Source organism: Solanum dulcamara, chromosome 1 (assembly GCF_947179165.1).
Source record: "Solanum dulcamara chromosome 1, daSolDulc1.2, whole genome shotgun sequence".
NCBI lineage: Eukaryota > Viridiplantae > Streptophyta > Magnoliopsida > Solanales > Solanaceae > Solanum > Solanum dulcamara.
This window is the reverse complement of record NC_077237.1, coordinates 12,331,237-12,347,014: the sequence shown is the minus strand read 5'-3', so window position 1 is coordinate 12,347,014 and position 15,778 is coordinate 12,331,237. Positions and strand designations below refer to the sequence as shown.

At 32.5% G+C, this 15,778-nt stretch overlaps 1 long non-coding RNA gene and 1 other non-coding gene across 2 annotated transcripts; both read right to left on the bottom strand.

The window, feature by feature from the left end:
• Window positions 1–140: 140 nt before the first annotated feature.
• Window positions 141–214, bottom strand: TRNAI-UAU (transfer RNA isoleucine (anticodon UAU)). Its single transcript has one exon. It is a non-coding gene; the product is annotated as a tRNA-Ile (tRNA).
• Window positions 215–3,626: 3,412 nt separating this feature from the next.
• Window positions 3,627–6,436, bottom strand: LOC129902225 (uncharacterized). The gene is made up of 4 exons (XR_008770066.1): window positions 5,184–6,436; window positions 4,875–5,089; window positions 3,890–4,513; window positions 3,627–3,762 (listed from the first exon to the last, which is right to left on the bottom strand). It is a non-coding gene; the product is annotated as an uncharacterized LOC129902225 (long non-coding RNA).
• Window positions 6,437–15,778: the final 9,342 nt, after the last annotated feature.

Here is a 15,778-nt window from a genome sequence, read left to right as displayed (position 1 = left end):
ATAATCCAACAAAAAAACATTAATTTGGAAACCAAATAAACAAGCTAAAATGAAAAAAGAAAGCATTAATCCTATTCTTTACCTTTTAAAGAAAAAAAGTAATGCAATGTATGTAAATTTTATACATATTTTATCTTGTTTTGTCCCGGCGGGGCTCGAACCCGCGACCTTCGGCTCATAAGACCAACGCTCTAACCAACTGAGCTACGGGACATCATATTTGTAAAGGTAATCAAATACCCTTTTGGTCAACATTTACATCATTTACATACTTTTGACCTTAAACAGAATACTCCTTTTCAATTAGAATTATTCTACTCTGTCCGTCCCATTATTAATTGTCAGCATTACTAAAAACATCCATTCCAAAATACTTACCAATTTATAAAATCGTGATTTAATTAATTAACCTTTTTTTCCATTTTATTCTTAAAATTAATTATTTTTGAAAATAAACAATATTAACTACATTGAAAAAACTAAGGATAAAATAATTCTATATTTTATTTCAAAATTATTTTCTCTTTTATTGCTCGTACCAAATGAGCCCTAATAGTATAATTTTGAATGAAGATTTAAGTTGTGACCCACGTTAGCCACTAATATTCGGTTTAATAAATAAGTAATAAATCGTTATATCCTAATTGGATGTTGAGAAGTTACCAAATTGTACTATAATCAACATGGATTGTAGTGCAATAGTGAGACTGTTTCATCTTTAATCAGAGGTCTCAGGTAGTCTGATATAGAGAAAATCACGTTGGGAGCGCCACTCTCGAATAGATCCTGCAGTGCGCGGTTCGAATTTAGTTGGGGCTTTAATGCTGGCTCTGAACACTGAGTGGAAAACCAAAAAAAAAGTGGAATTTTCACAAATAGCTTAGTCCTAAAATTTAATAGGCAGAAATAGCTACAGTTTAGGTAATTACATTACGTAACTGTAGCTATAGCAGCTATTTATATAATTCGCATATCTGTTTGTATAGTTTGCTGCGAATATACAAAATCCGTTTGTATAATTCGCTAGAAATACCCAAACAGGGCAAGTATATATAAATTTTGTATTCATTTACGTGATGTATCAGAACGTCGGATATATCACTTCACGCGATGATTCGGTCGGATACATCACTTTATGTGATGTATCAGGACGTACGTGATATATCCGGATTTCACCCAAAAAAAGAGATTTCAGGTAATTTTTAAAAGAGTAAGAATAGAGTGTAATTGAGAAAAATTACTATGAGATTTAGGTAAAAAAAAAACATGATACTATAACTCTCTACTGCTTTTTAACTTTTCACGGAGACAATTTATGAAGAATGCTTCTAATCAAAAAAACGTCATAGATTCGAATATGTTATCTTAATTAAATTAATATTATTTTATGTAATGTAAAAATCTTATAATTTCACGATTTTAAAGTCATGTTTAGGATTTGTATTAGATATTGTTTATGCTGACAATCTAAAATTGTGAGAATTTTTACATGTAGGTTTAATGAATCCTAATTATGAAATTAGTAGTTTATAGTTATTGGAATGTTATATGTTTTGGGGCTCGTAAAAAGGATATATATACTCCCGAACTATCGAAAATGATATTAATATACCCTCCGTTATACTTTTGATACAACCATATCCTTGCCATCCAAAAGCTAGTGCAATAATACCCTCCTCTCTAATAGAGGGACATGTGGGGACACGTGTCCTCATCTTGTCCAATGACTTGTTTCCAATTAAAATAAACCAACATCTAATTTTAATATCCGTTTTTAAAAAAGAACGCACCCAAATAGACCCAAACCCCACTCCTAATAGACCGATCAAATCAATTCTCTCTTCACTCTTCACTCTCTCCTGATTTACCAACGAAAAACAACAAATCCAACCTCACATCTCTTCTTCGACGTTCTTCTTCTTTCTTTGGTGTTCTTTCTTTTTTCTTGTGATTTCATCCATCTTAATTCCTAAATTATGTCTGAAATTAGTTGTGATTCAATTACTAATTCGGTGATGACTTATTTTTGTGGTGAAATTGTTTGTTGTTTTATTTCAAGGACTCCATTGAACCCCGGAAGCAAATTTTATAGATTTTCTAAACCTAAGGTATGTTTTTCATTAAAAGTCAATATGATTTATAAGTATCTTTTGGTAATTTTTGAGAATATGAATTCCTTTGTATTGCTCTGGATGAGATTGAAAATTATGGGTTTTGGAAATGGGAAGATTATTCTTCGAAAAATGCTTTAGTCGAACTAAATTTATTGAAGTCTAAATTGAAAGCTGCTACGGTAAAATAGAGAATTCGAGAGAGTCGTTGAGTGCAGTTAAGATTGAAAGAGACAACTTGAAGAAAAAAAATTGAAGGATTTAGAGTGTATAAACTACTTCAAGGTGAATATATGAAGAAATTTGGAAGCAACATTGTTGAAGTCGAAGATATTGTTTATATTATCATTTGTTGTGTTTGTGGGATATGTTGTTGCAATTTTCAAGTAACGTAGTTTCTTGGTTGTGTATGTTTTTCTTGATTGCAATTATTAAGTGTTTTCAAGTGTATGCGTTTTTGGTTGTGTAAGTGTATGTTCCTCAAAACCTTCTATTTGGAATCTCATTGCTATGTATAAGTGTATGTTCTGCACAAAATGTCTAATTCTTGCATAACCAAATTCTAATTAAGTAATTAGCAAACGACCTTTGTTAAGTAATAACTCATCTTCCCTTTATTAACTGTATTTAATCCCACTTCTTAATCAAATAACTAACAAATGGATGTCCCTGTAGGCTTTTTACATAGAAATGAGATGAGTTATTGAAATTTACACGTAATTAGGGGATAACACTCTGTTACTGAAATTTACACTTAATTAAAGGATAACACTACAAGATATTAACAAATTGATGTCCCTGTAGTCAATGGGCAATCCTTAAAAATCTGTCACAAGAGGTAAAATACAAACACTACAAGATACTTATAAATCACACTATACTAACAATACCAAAATCTTCCTGCACCAAAATCTTTCCAATACAACACTACACTACCAGCATCACTACTAAGCTACCAAAACCAATTAAGTACTAAGTAAAAATTAAAATTGTACTTTCATATAATAGCAAATATGTACAACAAAACATTAGTACTTTCAATGTTTAGACTATTAGTCAAGCAAAAACATAATTGAAGGCACCACACTTCAATTAATTAGTCTACCAAAAACTCATTACACAGTAATGTAAACATCATAAAAAGCACCAGCCTATACAACAACAAAAAAATTCAGAAGAAACATTATTAAAGGCACCACACTATCATCTTCTTTTTGGCCTTGACTTTTGAATCATTTGTGCTTGTAGCAGGTTGGTAGTAATTGCATCTTTTTTCTTCTAAGTTAATCCAGTTGGTGATATGGAAAGGTTAGTAGGTTTACTAACACCAGATTTGTCACCTCTGAAGCTTATTGCTTTAGTCCCAATTTGTTCTTGTGGATTTTGCCTCTTTCTCAATCTTGCTATATAAATTTCTTCAGAAACTGTTCTTGTCCTTAGACGAGAGTCTTCATCATCTTCCTTAGCTGCTGGAATATTTAGCTGCTAGCAGGTTCCTCTTCTTGTGTTGGTTGGGGGGGGGGGGGGTGAAGTTGATGTCTTCCTCAGAAGGTTCCTCTTCATCAATCAAACCTCTCCTAGGTTGCCTTTTCTTTCCCATAACACTGTCCTTATCTACTTGCTTAGTAGCTTTCTTTTCCTGCCTTGTATTCTTTATCCATAATACAAATTAAGATGTAAATAAATAGAAGTGTATTATGATTAATAATAAAAATTACTTTTTGACAACCCTTAATTATGATTTTGTTCTCTACAAGTACTACATATCATTACTTTACCTTTCCTTGATTACTTCCATTCACCTTGCCTCTTAACAGCTTCATTCTTTTCTCTATCCCTCATAACTTTAGGTTTGCCAACAAGCTTGACCCTTTCTGGTGGATTCAATAGCTTGTGAAGGGTCACATTTACAAAATGGTTCTTCCTTGACAGGTTGCAATTTATGTTTGTAAACTGTCAATGATGCCTCCTTACTGTAATACCAATCAATATCAGTCTTTGGTAACATTTTTTCATGCTCCATGGCCCTGATTGCATATGGACATGGAATTTCAGTGAGATCCCATATCCAACATGTGCACTTTTTCTCCCTAAGATTGACAATGTGTCTATCATAACCTTAAGTGACCTCATAGCCATTGTCTCCATTGCCACTCACCTTACAAATCTTGGATATCTTCAAATACTCATTATACAACTGTTCACTTTTGGGAATAAACCCACCATCTGTCTTCTTCATAGAAGCAGCCTCTTTTTGTGCCAGCCTTTTCATTATTTTGACCCTAATGTCTTCCAACATTACAATAATTGGCGTGTATCTTGCGTCAAGTATCTAAGCATTGAATGACTCTGTAAAATTATTGTTCACATCTTGATTCTAGCATATCGTATCAAAAAAGGCCCTGCACCATGTTTTGAGTGGATACTTGCTCAATAGATCAAAACAAAGAAGAGTTAACAGTTAACAAGTAACATTATTTAAATTTAGTGAACACTAAGTTAAGGATAGAGGAGTCATGTTAGTATTAAGTTAAGGAAAGAAATGGACAGTGTTGCTACTAAGTATTCAAGTTAAGGAAACACAACTACATAGCATACACTACTAAGTTAGTTATTTAGTACTCACGTTAGGGAAAAAATATAAGAAATGGATAGTGACAGTGCAACATAAGTCAAAATAAAGAAATGGACAGTGGCAGTGCAACATAAGAAGTCAAGTGAACACTACAACATAAGTCAAACCAAAGAAGAGTCACATTATACCTGTTCAGTAGGTCCTGCCCAGACTCTTCATCAACTTTCTTAATCTCCTCAAGTTGGTCTTCAAACTCCTCTGAAAATGAGGACCATGAAGCCCACCAAAACAACTTCTTCAGCTCACCTTTATCGTATTTTTTGCACCAATTTGTCTCAATATGTCTTGCACAATATCTTTGATGTGCTTCAGGTAAAACTGTTCTTATTGCATCAAGCAGACCCTGAAAATCAAATGAAAACAACAAAATTAAATAAAGGAATCACTAGATTTGTCTATCAATAGTATCAAATAATAGAATAATAGTATAATATTACCTTCTGCATATATGATATGAATGTCACTTCTTCACCATTTTAAAGATCAAGTGAATGTTGTAACTGTTGCATGAACCAAATCCAAGTCCTTTGGTCTCTTTGTCTACGACCGCCCAAGCTAGAGGGTAGAAACAGTTCATATTGTCTTGTCAAGAGCAATCAATATTTGTCCCTTAGCTTTTCCTTTAAGAAATTACTATCTAACCTAATAAATGGCCTTAACCCTGCCTTAAATCCCATCTTCAATGCCTTGAAGTAGATATATACATCCTAAGAAATTCTCCTACCATTAGATAGTTCCTCCTTAGACAAGTTAATCATAATATCAGACCCTGGATTGCATCTCCTCAATTCAGTAGCATAAGCCTCTAATTTATTGTAAGAGTCTATAAAGCTACCATCGAGAGTCTCTAGTATCTCTCTTTTAGCTCTTTTGAACTTGACTTCACTTACATTTAACTCAAACACTCTATGTAAATTAGCCTTCATCTCTTTGATCTTGTACTTAGGGTCACTTTGCAATTTCTCCTTAAAATACTGAGTTATTGTTGTGTAATCAACTAAGGAGTTGTCATATGATATTCCACACTCTATATGATCTACTAGTGTTTTGACACTAAATCCATGAGTGGTTTGATCCCCAGAAATCAGACATAGAAATGGACAACCTTCAGCAACACATTTATATCTCAGTCTTCTTTTATCACTTTTCAACACAACCAATTCTACCTTCTTAGCCATATCACAAAGTTTTGTTTTGCTCTGCAATTTCCTTGAAGGTTGTATCCTTAACAATATCCTTACAATCTTGCAAACTATCAGTTATAGTTCTTTTCTTTTTTGTAACAAAAATTTTCAATTCATCAGTACCATATTCTGAACAACTAATAATCATTCCATTATCATTGTCACTATCACTACAGTTTGTACCTTTATCAACTGCTAGTAAAAGTAAAAAATGATCCATCATGCATGACAATATCAAGTACATCAACAGCTAATTCACATTCATCAGTAGCAAACAAATGAATGGAAGAATAATCCTCAGAAATAAAAAGATAATAATGTCCTAACTCCATCTCCTACTAATTCAAAATACTTTCCAGACAGAGCAAGTATAATAAGTTGTTGCACACCAACAAAACCTAACTTATCTGTATACTCATTATCTCAGTCAATAAAAAATATAAGATTAGGATCATATCCTCTCCAATGATGGACTCATATCTTATCATAATGTGGTTCTGGATTGTTAAGTCACTTACCTCCATGATGAAAGTATGGATTAACATTAACCATTTTAATAACCTAAAAGGATAAATTGTTAAGTATACACTGTTAATACTCATATTAGTTACTTAGTTAGTTAATACTCACATTAGAAAAAATAAAGAAATGGACAGTGATACTAAAGATAGTCAGCAGCCTACTAGATACACACTACTAAGTATATAAGTTAAATGAACACTACAACATAAGTCAAAACAAAGAAGAATTAGTACTCACATTAGGAAAAAAAATATAAGAAATGGACAGTGGCAGTGCCACTGTATTAAATTTAAGTATCAACATTACTAAGTGTTAAGCATTAAAGTTAAGTCAACATTCTACTAGATAAATTATTAAGTCAACATTCTACTAGATTAACTATTAAGTACTAAAAAGAAGAAATGGACATTGATATTAAAGATAGTCCGCAGTGTAGTAGGATAAACTGTTAAGTATACTACATAAACATTGTTAATACTCATATTATTTTCTTACTTAGTTAGTATACACGTTAGGAAAAAAAAAATGGACAATAGTATTAAAAATAGTCAGCAGCCTACTAGATACACACTACTAAGTTAACACTACAACATAAGTCAAAATAAAGAAGAGTTAACAGTTAACAAGTCAAATTATTTAAGTTTAGTGAACACTAATGCATAACAGATACACATTTAGCATCCTACTAAATACACACTACTAAGTATTTAAGTTAAGGAAATACTACAACAAAAGTCAAAACAAAGAAGAGTTAACAGTTAACAAGACAAATTATTCAAATTTGTGAACACTAATACATAACGGATACACATTCAGCAGCCTACTAAATACACACTACTAAGAATTTAAGTTAAAGAAACAATACAACAAAAGTCAAAACAAAGAAGAGTTAATAGTTAACAAGTCAAATTATTTAAGTTTAGTGAACATTACTACATAACAGATACACATTAAGCAGCTTAATAAATACACACTACTAAGTATTTAAGTTAAGTGAACACTACAACAAAAGTCAAAACAAAGAAGAGTTAACAGTTAACAAGTCAAATTAGTTAAGTTTAGTGAACACTACTAATACATAATAGATACATTCAGCAGCCTACTAGATACACACTACTAAGTATTTAAGCTAAGAAAACACTACAACATAAGTCAAAACAAAGAAGAGTTAACAGTTAACAAGTCAAATTTTTTAAATTTAGTAAACACTAATACATAACAGATACAGACTACTAAATATTTAAGTAAAGGAAACACTACTACATAACATACACTACTAAGTTAGTTAGTTAGTACTCACAATAGAGAAAAAATATTTTTAAAAAATGGACAGTGACAGTGCCACTGTATTAAAGTTAAGTATTAATATTACTAAGGGGTCGTTTGGTTGGAAATAAGTTATCCTAGGATTAATTATCCTTGGATTAGCTATCCTGAGATAACTTATCCCACCATGTATATGGGATAACTTATACCATCACTATGGTATAATTGGTGGGATAAGTTATCCCAAACTTGACAACCAAACAAGACACCAAAATTCTATCCCTATACTTTTTTTATCCCAGGACTATTTATTTTTTATCCCTCACACCAACCAACCCCTAAGTGTTAAGCATTAAAGTTAAGTCAACATTCTACTAGATTAACTATTAAGTCAATATTCTACTAGATTAATTATTAAGTATTAAAAAATGTTAAGTGTTAAAGATAAGGAATGGACAGTGGCATAAATGAAATAGTTAGTTCGTACTCACATTAGAAAAAAATAAGAAATGGACAGTGTTGCCACTTAGTATTAACATTACTAAGTACTAAGCATTATTTAAGTTAAGTGAACACTACTAAACAATTGAAGTTAAGTGAACACTACTAAATAATTGAAGTTAAGTGAACACTACTACATAATAGAAGTTAAGTGAACACTACTGCATTAGTTTTAAGCATTATTTAAGTTCAGTAAACACTACTACATAAATCAAAACAAAGAAGAGTTAACAAGTCACATTATTTAAGTGTGAACACTAATACATAACAGATAAGTTAAGTAAAACAGTTAAGTATTAAAGCATAAATTTAGTTAGTTAGTCATATTAGAAAAAAACAAGAAAAAATGGAAATAGGAATCATAAGTTATGGACCTACCTAGGAAGAGTGGTTGTTTTTAAAAAATTGAAGGCAACTTGTCTGATTTTGAAGTGGAAATCATAAATTATGGACCTACCTAACTTTAAAGATTGACAATAAATAATGGGAATAGAAAACCCTAACAAGTAGACATATAGACACAAATAGACAACACAAGAACATAAAGAAATCAAAAATCTTTAAAAAAGACATTACAAAGTATAAAAATTATTACTTTAACATTTCTTTAACCCTAACAAGTAGACAAAGGTGCACAATCCCCTAATAAAATCTCTGAAAACGACAGGGTATAAAACCCTAGAAAATCAAAACCCCTAAAAGTTTCTAAAAATCACTATAAAATGTAGATTCTAGACAAGTATTATACATATTTATGAAAATCAAAACTTAACACCATCGTCCTTACACGGTAAAAATGACAAATATAAACAAAAATTCCATCATAAACAAGACAAAGAAAACGTAAGTTGACTGAGAAGACGTGGTACCTAAGATTGTAAGTTGGATTTGTTTGGCCGGAATAGAAACAATGAATAGGAACACCGACGAAGTGACAGAACACTGCCTACGACTAGAATTTTCGTTGGTATATCAAGAGAGTGAAGAGAGAATAGAGTGAAGTGGGGTTTGGGTATATTTGGGCAGTTTTTTTAAACGGGTTTTAAAATTAGGTGTGGATTTTTTTTTTATTGGGAATGAGTCATTGGACAAGTGACACGTGTCCACACTTGTTCGTTCATTAAAGAGGAGAGTATTATTGTATCAGTTTTTGGACGGCAGAGGTATGATTGTATCAAAAATATAGCAGAGGGTATATTAGTACAATTTTCGATAGTTCGGAGCGATATATGTCCTTTTTCCCTTTGGGATTTCAGTCTTTCCAGAGGAGAAAGCAAATTGCTTTGGAATTATTTTTTAAAAACTGTTGGTCATGCATAGTGATGACAAATGGGTGGTTTGGGTCAAATTTGGATGGATAGAAAATAGTTCAATATAAAATGGGTTATAATTCAACCCGTCCATATTTTATATGGGTAAAAATGAATTGATTAAAATACTAGTATGCACATATTTATCTATTTTTTCATGAGTAAATAATACTCTACTTTATAACTTAATATTGAGAAAATATTATAGTCTTTTTTTTTGGATTAAAAATATTTAAAATATTTTATTTAATTTTACTGTATCCTAAAATTAAATCTGACATCCAATGTGGGACCCAACTTCTACATCGAGACCTGACTCCAACCAGATCCAGGACCCAAATTTTATATCGAGACCCGACCCCTGACTTCAACTCGGGACCGACCCTGATCCCCTACTTGGGACCCAATATATGAATTTGTATTTGATCCCGACACCTAAATCGGGATCCAACTATAACACTCCAAAAAATTTTAAGCTCACATCTGAACCATTCTTCATATGCGTATTGGCCTGAACTCGATAATTTCATTTGTATATATGTGTTAGGATCAAGTCTTAAGTATTTGAAGTATATTTGATGTGAATTAGGGTCATAAGGAACCTCTAGTACTTAGTCGAGTTCAAAGATCCTCTACCGATTAAGTTTTTGCATAAGAAAATTCAAGAGTCAACTTCAAACGATCATGTTTCTCAAAAAATAATGAATTAGGTGGTAAATGTCCTATCAAATTAAAGATATTTAAGTCTTCTTTTAAACTCCACTAAGTTTGCCTCATTTGGAGTTCAGAGTAAAAAGTTATGACTATTTTTATCGGAGATTCTCTAACCTAACAGAAGTTCGCGATGCGGAGAGGATACGAACTTCATTGCCTAAGTTGAATGACGTCTTATTTTTTTTAGGTTTCTTTTGTCCTATGAACCTTTGGAGAGTTATTTTAATGTCCTTAAACGTGTAGAAATCCATTTTTCATAATTAGAACCCCTCTCATTCACTACTAAACTTGAAAGCTCAAGAATTTTCAAGAACACATCAAGTTAGGGTTCTGTTTCAAGGTTCTTCATCAAGGTAAGTTCTTATCCATAGATTTCAAGCTTTCCAAGCAAAATTTTCTTCGTCTATTCATGAATCTCTAAGAGAAATCTTAAATCTTAACCATAGGGTTTCCAAGAAAACGAATCCAACAATTTCAAGAAAGCATATCATGATTATTCTTCTTCAAGTTAGGATTCTTCATCAAGATTTGTGGAGCTCTTAAAATATGTAAGGCAAATCATAGCGTTGGATTGAGTTCATCCACGCTTCCTACATCTAAATTCTATCTTCAAAGAGTTGAGTTGAGTTTTAGCCCTAGTTTCTTTGAATTCTAAATGAGTAATTTCGTCGTTTATTGAGTTCTATATAATTATGCATTGAGATCATTATTGTTTCTACACCTTGAATTCTTGAGATTGTTGTTCATGATTTCATTCACATGAACCCTCATTGAGTTGATGGTCATTATATTAACATGCATTTATTTTGAGTTGATGAGAATGGCTTTCATGCATTAAATGAAGTATGATTTTAAACTGAGTATATGCATATTTTATTGAGTTTCGAAAGAGCATGAGCATTGAGTTTAAATGAGTTCGAGTATTGAGCTAAATGATTTGAGAAAGTTTTGACGAGATGTGAATGATTTTTTTTAAAAAAAAGTATATGTTAAATGAAAGAGCATGACAATTTGAGATAAGATTGAGCTTTTTGAGTTAAATTCCAATGAGACTACATGAGAAGATTTGAGTATTTTTCTTGATTGAGCATATGAGCATACTATATATTTTGGGAGTAGTATTGAGTACGAATTTGGGTAAGAGTAGAGGCAACTTCAACCCCATAAACTAGTAGTCAACGTAGGATAGAGGTCAAGCCTCTCTTCTCCCAAAAGAGGACTTTTATATTGAATCTATTGAGGTTGATCGTCCCTTATCCTAGAAAAGTATTGAGCTGATGTGGCAACGACATCGCTTCTTTTTATCATCACTCGCTCATAGGTGATGATTGTAGGTTAGAGAAACTCCCTAATGAGTACATATACATTATTACACTGAGTTGCATACCTTTAAATATGATTATTGAGGCATTGTTTTACTTTTAAAACTTGCATACTTTATTGAGTTGAGTTGCGCTTTGTTCTTGTCATTGAGTGTACTTTGAGTTATTCTTTTCTTTCATCTATTTTACATATTGTACATTTCATGTACTGATTTCATTCAACGCTGCATCATTTTATGATACAGATTCAGGTTCTCATGATCGCATACACATCAATAAGACTTCTATTCATCAGTAGTTGGTGAGACCTCATTGTATTCGAAGGAGCTCTTTCCTTTTAAATCCATCTTTTAATTATTAGTAGTTAGTTGAGGTAGTTGTGGGATTGTCTCAACATATTCTTACGAGTCAGTTAGAGGGTTCATAGACATAGTATATATTGAGTCAGAATGATTCGTTCAGAGTTTGTTTTAAAACTACAATTGCATTACTGAGTTAATAATATTGAGTTACATTATACTTTGAGTATTTTAAATCTATTATTTAGTTATTGAAGAAGTTGTTTTTAAATGCCCACTTGAGTTAACTTTCTATTGAATCGAGTCTTCCGCTGAGTGAGTTAGCCAGGTCAACAGTTCATTTGAGACCAATAATGATTTTTAAATATCCGTCACACCTAGAATATATGCTCGGGGTGTGACACCGACCCCAACTCTCGACTCCCGATCGAGATCCAACTTTTGAATTTGGACATGATCTCAACACCCGATCCAGAATTCGACTTTCAAATCAGAATTTGACCCCGACATCTGACCTCGATGATGGATCCAAAACCCGATCTCGATACTTGATTTGGGATCCGATCTCGACTCCTTAGCCAGAACCCGAGTTTCAAATTGAGACCCACTCCGAGGGGCCTAAGACTTCACCTTATTAATTTTATTTTTATTATCTGTATTTTTTTAATATTTATTTTTTAAAATATTTTTTTTAATCTTTTAAATTATAGAGGAGAATAATTAGTTTTAATGAAGAACATAAAAAGGAAGGAAAATTATAACACTTGTGGTGATATCGTGAATTTTGAATGAATAATAGTTGGAAGTTTAACTCATTTGGTAGCCCATATTTTACCCATGAATATCCATATTTTTCTGGGTTAAATATGAATTTAAACTCATATTTTACCCATTTAAAAAATAACTCACCTAACCCATTAAAATCTGGGCGAATTAGACGTGTTACCAAAATATAGGCTCACTTTGCCATCACTCGTTATGCATAGTGTCTTACTTGCATACCATTATCTATTTCTTTGATTCTAAGAATGTGAGATTATTGAGTAACTAGTTGTTACTCTATATTATCCATCTAACTAAGCATTATTATGTTAGTACTTTAATTAAGATAGATATAATGATAATACAAATAGGGGCGGATTTAGGAGGTGGCGACAATGTTGTGTATATAAGTTATTTTTTAAAAACATTAGTGTAAATACATAGATTGTAAAGATTAGAGTTAGATTAATTAGTGGTTTTAGAAATTTAAAATTTACTGTGAGGTTCCTGGTTCAAATCTTAGGCATTTTATTTATATTTTCTTCGAATCCTTGATAACTCAGATCTTTTCTAAATCCCTTAATTAAAATTCTGAATCTGTCATTGAAATGCAAAGTCATTTTTTGCACAATTTATAATTCTACCCTTGTTGCATAATAAATATTTGAAAGTACTATATATGGCCCTATCTTTTCCTTCTAATGGATCCAATGTGTTTGTATCCTGTCACATTTTAATTTCCAAATACTGAAAAAACTTAATATGTCTCTCAACTTGTCATCCTTTTGTACTTCATTAAAACTTTACGGCTAATTTAGTAATGCATAGATCAGGATAATTCTCATCATTTAGTATACTTCATGAAATTGTTATTTTTTTCTCCCACTTAATTGAGAATTGTTAGATTTAGTTTCAATTAATTATATGTATTTTGTTATATCAATTAATTAGAGGTAGTATCTAATGTCAAAAATTAAAATAGCTTAGTTGTCATATAGCTTATACACATGTATATGTATAGGAAAAAGGTTAAATGGAAGTTTGGTTTTTTATTTGTCCAAATTATGCTTTCACTTCTCTTCTTCATCCTCTTGTTCTTGATTTCTTCAATAGCTCCTTCAATGGAGTTTCAATTGTTAGCTTGTATTCTTGACATGGTATTAGAGCCATAAACATTGTTTACTTCTCTGAAATTCAGCATCACCTCATTCAGTTCTCAAGTTTTCTTTGATTATTTTTATTTTTATTTTTTATTTTTACCCCCATTTTGGAGGATTTATAGTGTTTCCACACTTCCCCTCCAATGTGACTCGAACCCAGGAGAGCGAAAGACTCATGCTCATCACCCTAATCTAATGGGTGTGGGGAAATGGCCGTTCAATCTATTGATGAAATTTCTTCTCGACTGCCCCCGTCTGGTCTACTATCGTCTTTTCACCGCCGGTAGACTACTTTGGCCCACCAAATGGCACAACCACAGTAGCTGGCAGGGACGCCTCGCGAGCCGGGCTTTTAGAGATGAGGCTTTTTGGCGAAGCCAAGTCAATTTCGGGCCACCAAACCCTGCAACACCTACCGGTCGTGGGTGGAGGTGCTTAACCAACTGAGCAAGTCTCACTTGTCTATTTTTTCTCATTTTCATTCTCGATTCTACTCTCTTCTTTGATTCGATTTCAATTTCTGAATTCCTCAACCCGCTAGCTCAACTTCATCAATTTTTGGCAAATGCATGGCTCCGAATACAGACGTGAATCGAAATCAAGCTCAACAAGTAATTGACTCCAATGAACCTCTTATATGCCTCCGTTAGCGAGCATCAGATCTGAAATCATTCAGGTACTTTTTTATGGAAGTGGATAAAGATTTTGGAGGCAAGATGTTCTTAGAGCACTATCTATGAAGAATAAAAGAAGCTTCATCAATGAAAAAATTCAAATTCCAACTCTAGATTCATCTACATTTTCTCAGTGGGAATGTTGACGTAATTATGTCATGGATTTTGAACTCCCTGTCGAATGATTTTAGAGATAGCTTGTAGCAAAGAAATTGTAGAGGATCTAGAAGATATGAAAGACCAAATCAATGGTGCAAAATTGTACCTGTTCCAACCAGAAATCATGACCTCGTGCAAGGAAATCTAGACATAACAGGGTACTATATACACTCTGGACGCCAACACTCAATGTACCTACCTATGCACTTATAGTGGTAAAATCAAGATGCATAAGGCGGAGTATGATATGAAACTCATTCAGTTTCTAAGAGAATTAAAGGAGATCTATATTGTGGTGCGAGGTAGCATCTTAATGACGAATTCACTAAGCCTTCACAATTCTAGTCCAAAAGGAGAAATAAAGGGAGGTCAACCCTTACACTCACATGAATTTTCTCTTAGTGCTATCTCTGGGAACAACAATTTCAAAACAAATTACTCTCAAAACAGGCACACAAATGGAAACAACATTTACAGAGGTCCATCCAACCATTCTCAGAATTTTCAACAGGAATACTTATCCTCCTCCAGACACCAACAAAGAAAATATAGTATGTGACTACTTTAAAAAAAGAAGATTGGACACACAGAAGATAAGTGCTACAAATTACATGTTTTTCCTCCAAATTTCAAGTTCACCAAAGGAAGGAACTCAAGATCAACAACAAATGTTCATATCACCTGTGAAGAAATGATGGACAACAATCATGAAAACCGTCTACACAATCCTAGCCAAGGAGCTCATGATTAGACCAAAGACCAATATGATCATCTGGTGAGATTGCTAGAGAATGTTCAGGTGCAAGGAGCATTTGGAAATACCAAAGAGCGATGGATAATAGCATGAGTGGACACAGTGCTGGAGCCAGAATTTTCAATAAAGGGATTCAAAATCGGAAGAAGTAGACACACGAATTAGCCGAAGGGGGTTCGACATTTACTATTTATATATAAAAAATTATTTTAATCATGTATAAATAATATATTTTTTTATCGAAGGGGTTCTAATGAACCCCATCCACCACCTGAGTGGACATATAAACTTTGCAGGTTTTTTGACATGTAACTCTTCTATTACTGAAATTGTGATTTTTAATATAGTTGTTTCAAAATAATTGTTGATACCTTGAATTTAGGCAGTGGAGCCTCAAACTATATG